At 44.2% G+C, this 9383-nt stretch overlaps 1 pseudogene; it reads right to left on the bottom strand.

Annotated features, from left to right (window-relative positions):
- Nucleotides 1-3377: 3377 nt before the first annotated feature.
- The window catches only part of Set-ps15 (Set nuclear proto-oncogene, pseudogene 15), a 30104-nt pseudogene continuing 24098 nt past the window's right edge, over nucleotides 3378-9383 (bottom strand).

The following is a 9383-nucleotide window of genomic DNA, read 5'->3' as shown; positions in this document are numbered from 1 at the left end:
TCTAGTCTTTCTTTTACCTGTTTGTTTTCCCCGGATTCCCTTAAGGGATTTGTTTATTTCCTCTTACATTGCCTCTATCCTCTTCATACCATTGGATTTAAGGTCATTTTCTTGTGCCTCACCGGTGTTGGAATACCTAGGGTTTGCTGCAGCAGGATAGCCAGTTTCTGGTGCTGCCATACTGCTCTGGGTGTTTTTGATTGTGTTCTTTTATAATTTTTTTAAACTTATTGATTTTAAATCCCACTCAAAGTCTCCCTCCTGGTCACCCTCTTCTACAATCCTTCCCCCTTTCCCTATTTCCCTTCTCCTCTGAGTGGGTGGAGGCCCCCTGGGTATCACACCTACCATGGCACTTCAAATCTCTGCAAGGCTAGGCACTTCCTCTGCCACTGAGGCCAGACAAGGCAGCCCAGCTAGCAGAACATAGCCCTCATACAGCCAACAGCTTTGGGGGTAGCTCCCATTCCAGTTGTCCAGGACCTGCATGAAGGTTAAGCTACAGATCTGCTACATATGAATGGGAAGGCCTAGGTCCAGCCTGTGTATGTTCTTTGGGCTGGTGGTTCAGTCTCCAAGAGTCCCAAGGGTCTAGGTTAGTTTTGCTCTGTTGATCTTCCTATGGAGTTCCTATCCCCTTCAGGGCCCATAATCCTTCTCCCTATTTTTTTTTTTGCAACAGCCCCCAAACTCCATCCACTATTTGGCTCTGAGTGTCTGTACTTTTCTGAATCAGCTGCTGGGTGGGGCCTCTCAGAAGTTGCTTGCTCCTGTCTGCAAGCATAACAGAGCATCATTTATAGTGTTAGGGATTGGTGCTGGCCTCTGGGATGGGTCTCAAGCTGGGCCAGTTATTGGTTGGCGATTCCCTCAGTCTCTACTCCCTTCCCCATGCCTACATTACTTGTAGACAGAATAAATTTTTAGGTTGAAAGTCTTGTGGGTAGGTTGGTGTCTCTATTGCTCCACTGGGGTTCCTGTCCGTCTACAAGAGGTGTTCAAGGGTATCTCCTACTTTCTCTTCTGTGAGATTGAGTGTTTTATGTTGAGGTCCTTGAGCCACTTGGACTTGACTTTTCTTCAGGCTGGTAAATATGGATCTATTTTCGTTCTTCTACTTGTAGACATAGATATCCAGTTAGTCCAGCACCATTTGTTGAAGATGCTTTCATTTTTCCATTGTATGGTTTTGGCTTCTTCATAAAAATTCAAGTGTCCATATGTGTGTGGGTTCATTTGTGGGTCTTTGATTTGATTCCATTGATCAATGTGTCTGTTTCAGTACCACTACCATGCAGTTTTTATCACTATTGCTTCTGTAGTGTAGGGATGGTGATTTCTCCCTAAGTCCTTTTATCGTTCAGGATTGTTTTGGCTATCCTGGGGTTTTGTTTTTCTATATAAAAGTTGAGAATTGCTCTTTCAATGTCTATGAAAATTGTGTTGGAATTTGATTGGGGATTACATTGAATTTGTAGATTGCTTTTGGTAAGATGGTCATTTTACTATGTTAATCCTACCTATCCATGAGTATGGGAGATCTTTCCATCTTCTGATGCCCTTTTCAGTTTCCTTCCTTGGGGACTTAAATTTCTTATCATACAGATCTTTCACTTGGTTGATTGTGTTCTTATGCTGGCCTCTTGTCATCTGCCTTTGTTGCTATTATAGCTCTAGGTGCCAATTTCTAAGTTTATCTTTGTTGGACGGATGTTTTTCACCCTTGGTTTCTGTTTCCTCTTCTGGTCTTTGGCCTTTAGTCTTCTGGCCTCAAAGGCCTGTGATTCTGATGACCAGCAAGACTTCAGATTCAGCCATATGTCTTTGGTGGGGTTTTGGTGACTTGTGTGACTTCTGGGGTTTGGGGTGTTCAAATTGCCTCTGGGGTTCTGAGGTTCTAGGAACTGGCATGGCTTCTGGAGTTCTGGAAATCATTGTGTCCTATGGTTTTCCAGGTACCTGGGGTCCCTAGTGCTGGTGTGGTTTCTGGTAAAATAGGCTTCTTCTTATGGAGTTGTGAGCCAGGCTATGGAGCCAAGGGTATGTCTAAAATGACTAATCTTATATGACAGAGGTGGGATAAGTAGTACTAGTTGGAACATTCACTGGCCTTGGGCACAAATACAGTGCAAGGGCCAAATTCAAGGATCAGGTGAGTCCATAGAGAGTGTGAACTGTTCATCCTGTAAGGGATGGGGTAGGGACTGAATCTTTTAGTCAAGTTCACTCTATGTCTTGTTTTCCTTACCTGTGAAATGAGTGCGATCGTATTTGTTGCAAAGCATAGTTATGGGAACTAAATTTTAAATAATGTTGAGTGTTCAGCATGATATTTGGCCTAGGCTAGGTGTGCAGGAGTGGTCAGGTCCATTTCCTTCTGAGAGTAATGTCAAAGGAGAAAGCACCATCCTTTACTACAAATCTACTTCTGGGAGGAAAAGGGAACTGGTAAAGGCTGGAGATTTTGAAGAAGTTTAGGTTTCTTGGTAGATAGCTTTATTATGTGTCGTTTACAGTGATGCAGAGAAAAGTGTTCTGGATGATGGCTTATGAACCAGTGAGGGGATAACCCCAACCAGTGTGTGTGTGTGTGTGTGTGTGTGTGTATGTCTATGAGTATGTGTGTGTGTCTGTGTTCATGTGTCTGTATGTCTCTGTGTGTGTCTGTCTGTATGTGTGTGCATATTTATATGTTTGTGTGTATGTATGTGTGCATGTGTGTGTGCACATGCATGTGTGTGTGCAGGGAGCAAAAACAACTCATAAGGACTTTTAGAAAGAGCAATGGCTTCTCTCATACAATTCGAATCAACTCATCTTCCTTCACACCCGAATTTTAAGTGAGAATGCTGTGCCTGGTGTGGAATGGGCTGAACCCGTGACTAAGCGGTAAGAAGAACAGGAGAGAAAGCTTGCATAGGATATATTAGGAAGCAGACTCAAGGAGGGATCTAGTAACTGTAAGAATTTCTAAAAGCTATGTTCTCCCTCCTCCTTCCCTCCCTTTCTTTCTCCCTCCCTCCCTCCCTCCTTCTCTCCCTTTCTCTCTCCCTCTCTCTTTCCCTCTCTTTCTCCCTCCTCCTTCCCTCCCTTCCTTTCTCCCTCCTTCTCTCCCTTTCTCCCTCCCCCTCCCTCTCTCTCTCCTTCCTTCCCTCCCTTTCTCCCTCGCCCTCCCTTTCTCCCTCCCTCCCTCTCTCCCTCCCTCCATTTCATCATTTTTCCTTTCATCTTTTCCATCCAATCTTTCTTATCAAACAAAACTTCACTACATAGCCCAGATGACTAGAAACATACTGTCCCCCTGCCTCAGCTTCCCATCCTGTAATACAACCTGTTTGCTTCAGCATCAATTTTACGTTCAGATGCTTTCTAGTCAATCACCCCATCCCTGAAGTCCACACATGAGCTTTGCCAAGTGGATGCGGGGCACCTGGAACTGTGGCGTGGGCGGCAGCACAGGCAGGGGCGGCAGCACAGGGAGGGGCGGCAGCACAGGCAGGGGCGGCAGCACAGGGAGGGGCGGCAGCACAGGCAGGGGCGGCAGCACCAGCCGGGGCACAGCTTTCCAGTACAGAGTCGGCCTCATGGGAAGCAATGTCTGTGGTGTTTTCAGGTGTCCAGGCATTCTCGGTTTCCATCTAGAGCGTGCGGAGAAGCACGATGAGTTCAGTTTTTATCTCTGGAACGAAATGCTATTTCAGCCCGCAGCGACCAAGGAATGAAGCCAGTGTCAAAGATTTAGTGCCTTTTCACATTAGTGATGTCAGCACAAAACGGCCATCTTCTCTGAATAATTTATCTTCCCCCCTCGCATAATTTCCTTATCTTTTTCCCTACATTTTGGCTTTTTACTATAGATGAGGAGGTAAATGGCTGCTGGTCCCCGACAAAACCTGTGGAGCATCCTTCCCATCAATCAATTAAAAAACACTTACCTTACATTCAACATGATTTATTCCTTGTTAATACAATTGTCTCACTATATCCTTCTATTATTATACCCTTAATTCCATTAGCCATTCACTTAATGCTCACTTTCAGGCTGACCCCCGAAGAGCCTGGGAGAGAGAGGGAAGTCTGTCTAATAGTGGCACTGCCAATAAAGCTCAGAGTCTCTTCTCCTAAAGCCTTGTAGGTCACAGAAAAGATAGGTCACGGAGCACATCCTGCCCGGAGAAGAGGCAGGCACTCATTTATTTGTTCTGACGACTGCTGCCTGATGACTTAAAAATCCTTAAGAGCTCTTATCTTAAAAGTCAACAGCCATTCTCCCAGTCAGCCCCCTATACATTACATAGGGACGGGTGCGACTCTCTCTGCCAAGCTTTCCTTAAGTGAATTTTAAAATGAAGAAAGAAAAAAAAAAGCCCATTTATATCATCTGAAGATTAATGGTTGGCTTTCAGGGGCGGGGTAGGGAAAAGGTTAACCTCTTAAACAATGAAATGACACAAAGAAATTGTAGCAATTAATTTTCACAGAGGTAGACTTGTCTGTTCGGTGGTAGATTTCCAACATTTGGTTTGGGGTCTGAAAAGCATTCTTAGACTGCACGTCTAAATTATATACTGAATGGATTCTGTGTGTGTGTGTGTGTGTGTTTGTATATACATACACACACACATATATATACATATAGATATATACATATATACATATATCTCCAATTGAGTGAATATCTATCTATCTATCTATCTATCTATCTATCTATCTATCTATCACCTGTCTTCTGTCTGTCTATCTGTCTATCTATCTATCTATCTATCTATCTATCTATCTATCATCTACCTATAGCTATCTATCATCTACCTATCTATAGTTATTTATCACGTATATATCTGCCTATGTATGTATGTATGTATGTATGTATCTATCTATCATCTACTTATAGCTATCTATTATCTACCTATCTATAGTTATTTATCATGTATATATCTGCCTATGTATGTATGTATGTATGTATGTATGTATCTATCTATCTATCTATCTATCTTCTATCTATCTATCTATCTATCTATCTACTCCAATTGAGTGAAACGCTTTCCTCCCCAAGTTGCTTTTGATCATGGTGTATCATCACAGCCCTACAAACCCCAAGAAAGACCAGGATTAATATTCAGAATATACGAAGAACTCAAAAACAAAGAGTCACATAGAACTTGTTATTCAGGGTCTGGGTTACTTCATATTAATATTTTCTGACTTTATCCTTTTATCTGCAAATTTCCCGCTTTTATTTTCTTGACAGCTGAGTGGAACTCCACTGTGTACATGTACCACGTTTTCATCATCCACACACCCACCGACTGAGTGACGTTTGGGTGGCTGCAGCTTCCCTGCTGCTGTGAATGGAGCACCAGTGAACAACATGGCGGACACATGCCCATGTGTCTGTGGGGCAGGCTGTTGGGTCTTCCGGGCATCGGCCAGTGAGTGGTTTAGCGGGCTCACATGTCAGATCTAGTTTAGTGTTTTGAGGGTTCTTCCCAGTGATTTCCAGAGGGGGTACATGAGTTTGCAATTCCATCGACAGCACGTAAAGGGTCACCCCCCCCACACACACACACTGACACACACACATCGTCTTCAGCATCGGTTGTCAGTTGTTTCCTGGATTTCAGTCATTCTGACTGGAATAAGGGGGAATCTCGAGCTAGTTTTAATTTGCACTTATCTATTTGCCAACAATGTTCGACAATTTTTGGGCTAAGTTTCAGACATTTTTATTTCTTCTTTTGAGAACTCTATTCAGATCTTTAGTCCACTTTCTAATTGGGTTGTGTTTGTTTTCGTGAGTCTTTATTTTCGAGTTCTTTGTTTATTCTCATATTCTGTGTATACTAATCTTGGTCTTACTTGGGGTTTCTATCGCTGTGATGAAATACCATGACCAAAAGCAGCTTGGGGAGGAAAGAGTTTATTTCAGCTTACATTCTTTTTGTTTGTTATTTTTTTAATTTGTTTTTTAAGACAGGGTTTTTCTCTGTAGCCCTGGTCGTCTTGGAACTTGCTCCGTAGACCAGGTTGGCCTTGAAGTCATAGAACTCTGCTGGCCTCTGCCTCCCCAGTGCTTGTATTTTAAGTTATACTCCACTACCGAGAGAAATCCTAAGAGAAATCTAAGAGAAATCCTAAGAGAAATCTAAGGCAGAAATCCAAGGCAGGCACCTGGGGCAGGAACTTAAGAAGAAGTCATGGAGGGGTGTTTTTTACCATCTTGCTCCTTCACGATTTGTTTAGACACTCGATTTTCTTTTAATAGCACCAAGGACCACCTGCCCAAAAGTGGCTGTGTTCTCAGTGAGCTGAGCCCTCCCACATCAACTGTCAGTCATGAAATTGTACCACAGGCCAATCTTGTTGGAGCACTTTCTCAATTGAGGTTCTCCCTTCCAAAAGGACTCTAGCTTGTGTGAAGCCAACCTTAAAGCTAGCTGGTAAAATTCTCTATCAAAGGAGTTAGATGGGAGTATTCTCCCCCACCCTGTGGGCTTCCTATTTACTTAGTTCGATTGGTTATTTCCTGAGCTGGATGGAAGCTCTGTAGCTTTGTGAGGTCCCACTTATCACTTGTTCACTTTAATTCCTGGGTAAAGGAAGTCTTATCCAGGAAGTCCTCTCCCATCCCTGCATCATGTAGGGCGCTGCCTATGTTTTCTTCTAGCAGTTTGGTGTTTCTGGTTTCCCCTTGAGGTTCTGGTCCACTTGGGGTTGATTTTTGTGTAAGGTAATAGGTATGGGTCTCATTTCATTATTCTACATACAGACACTGTTATACTAGTACCATTCGTGGAAAGATGCTATTTTTTTCTCTAGAAGTATTTGTTTTTGGCATCTTCTTAAGATACCAAGTGGCTGTAATTAGGTATACTCTTTACCAGGTTTGGTTTTTCAAGACAAAATGGTTGCATTAAAAAGCAAAAGGTATTTCTATCCAAAAAAAAGGATGGTAATACTTCAAGAGACACCGAAGTTACTTCATTAGCTGGGTAGTTATTCCGAGAAGATAGTCTGTAATTCCCTAGACTTTTTGGAAGAATTTTCTGTTTCACATTGTGGTGGTTTGAATATGCTTAGCCTAGGGAGTGGTACTGTTAGGAGGTGTGGTCTTGTTGGAGTAGGTGTGGCTTTGTTGGAGAAAAAAACATCCTCTTTCTAGCTGCCTCTTCTCCTGTTTGCCTTTGGAACAAGATGTAGAACTCTCAGCCTCTCCAGCTCCATGTCTGCCTGGAGGCTGCTATGCTCCTGCCTTGATGATAATGGACTGAACCTCTGAGCCTGTAAGCCAGCCCCAATGAAATGTTGTCTTTTATAAGACTTGCCTTGGTCATGGTGTCTGTTCACTACAGTAAAACCCTAACTAAGACACACATTGATGTCCTTAGTCCATCCCAATTTGGTACATGAGGCTAAGGAACCCGCCTATAAAATGTGCTCGGCCTGAGGCATTGGCCTACAAGACAAGTGTAAGGCTGAGTCAGTGGATGTGACCTGGAGCCTTTGTCTGTGAGTTTCAGCCTAGGTACTAGGACTATGGGCACTGGCCTGGGACTGTCATGGCTGGTGTGGAGCTTGGGGCTGCTACGATGAACCGTGATGGGCCAGGATGGCTCTGGAATCTGTGGTGAGTGCAGACTCACAGTGGTCTCCTTTCAGTGGGCAAACCGTTATTAAATTCTTTCAATAACATGGTAAGAGACTGATGGGAAATATAGATGAATCGAATAGATGTTACAGTGAATGGCTCTTTGAAGATTTGTTCAATAGGGAGCATTCTAGTCATAATCCTAAGTGCACTGTGCCCCATCTCTCTCACCTGTCAGCCAAGTGACCATCCATCTGGGGACAATGACACATTGCTACAGCTATAGTCACAGGCTCTTGTTTGCTGCTTCATTGACTCTTAGATGAAAAAGATTTTAAACATTTCCAAAATAAAAACATTTGAAGCGATGGGCATATCAAGTCCCTTGATCTGTTCACTACCCTAGTATCTACGTATGTACAGAGAAAGGCCACATTGCAGCCCTTCAACACTAGAATCGTAAAAACCCATGGGTCACCTGAGCAATAGTGGTTTTGAGTTCAAGCTCTGTCAGGTGCCTGTTGTGTTCCTGTGGTAAGTCACTCAAGTGCGTGGGGAACTGGAAGTGTGTTTACAGATAAGAAAACAGGCCCAGATATTGTCCCAGATATTCAAAGGGCTACACTGGAGGCAGGAGGCAGTACGACAACCCTGCCCAAGTTGACTGGGTCTAAAGGTGGTGGCTTGCTTTTATGTGATGATTTTGATGCCAAGTCAAGGCTGGGGCTGTCTGTGAGAGAAAGGCTGCCAGATTCCTTTTGCTTGGTCCGGTTGGGTCCTCCCTTTGTCCTTGCAGCTCCTGGGGAGTGCGCACGGTTTGCTCAGTCTGTGAGGTCCCTTGCTTAAGTTCTTCAGCAGGGTTTGCTCTTGAGCACACGTTCACTAAACTGCCTCCTCTCCTCCTGGGGTTTTGTGGGTGATTAACTGATTGACTTCTGCGAAGGCAATTGGCTCCCACCACCGACAAAGTGGTTGAGTGCCTGGAAAAAAAGCCTGCTTGCTGCTGTGCTAAATGGACCATTCCTTTCCGTTGTTTTATTCCTGTGAATTAAGAGAGCCTTCGGAGTGATTGAACCGCAGGGACGACAAAACATGAGGACATCGCTTGGCTCTTCAGTAATAGCTTCAGTTACTTTACTCAGCTATCAGCCCTGCATGGTGGTGTTCTCCCAGCAGCCTGGGCCCTGGAGTCAGCATGGGACAGGGGTGTGGAATGGGGCTGCATGCTGGGCTGAGATTGTCCTCTGAGTGGTGTTCAAGCAGAGCCTTTAAATGCTATCAATTTAGCGTGGATTTGTCTTGGAGGTTGGCTGAATTCCACCTTCTCTTTTAATGAGCCTGGGTGATTAGCTCTGAGTGGCCCCTAGAGGCTGCATCCGGACCCGTCAAATATCTGTGACTCCATCTAGGAGAGTAGTGACCAACCTGCGGGTTGCTACCCCTTTTGAGGGTCAACAACTCTTTCACAGAGGTCGCTGAAGGCCACGGGAAAGCACAGATACTTACATTATGATTCATAACAGTAGCAAAATTACAGTCATGAAGTAGCCCTGAAAATGATTCTATGCTTGGGTGTCACCACAACACGAGGGACTGTATGGAAGGGGTCACAGCTTTAGGAAAGTTGAGGACCACTAGTAGGTTCCTCTGGGAGCTCATTCTCTCTGGTTCATTCATGGTGGGCCCTCCATTCTGCCTTCCTGATCCATTGGCCTCTCTGAGCTGACTGCACCAACCTTTGCTTATGTCTCAGATCTACACGCATGCACCCCACAGACACAGCTGAAAACAGAGGGTT

The sequence above is a fragment of the Rattus norvegicus genome, chromosome 14 (genome assembly GCF_021556685.1).
Source record: "Rattus norvegicus strain SHRSP/BbbUtx chromosome 14, alternate assembly SHRSP_T2T, whole genome shotgun sequence".
In the NCBI taxonomy this organism is placed as follows: Eukaryota; Metazoa; Chordata; class Mammalia; order Rodentia; family Muridae; genus Rattus; species Rattus norvegicus.
The sequence above is the reverse complement of the archived record's forward strand: the minus strand, read 5'-3'. Positions and strand labels throughout refer to the sequence as shown.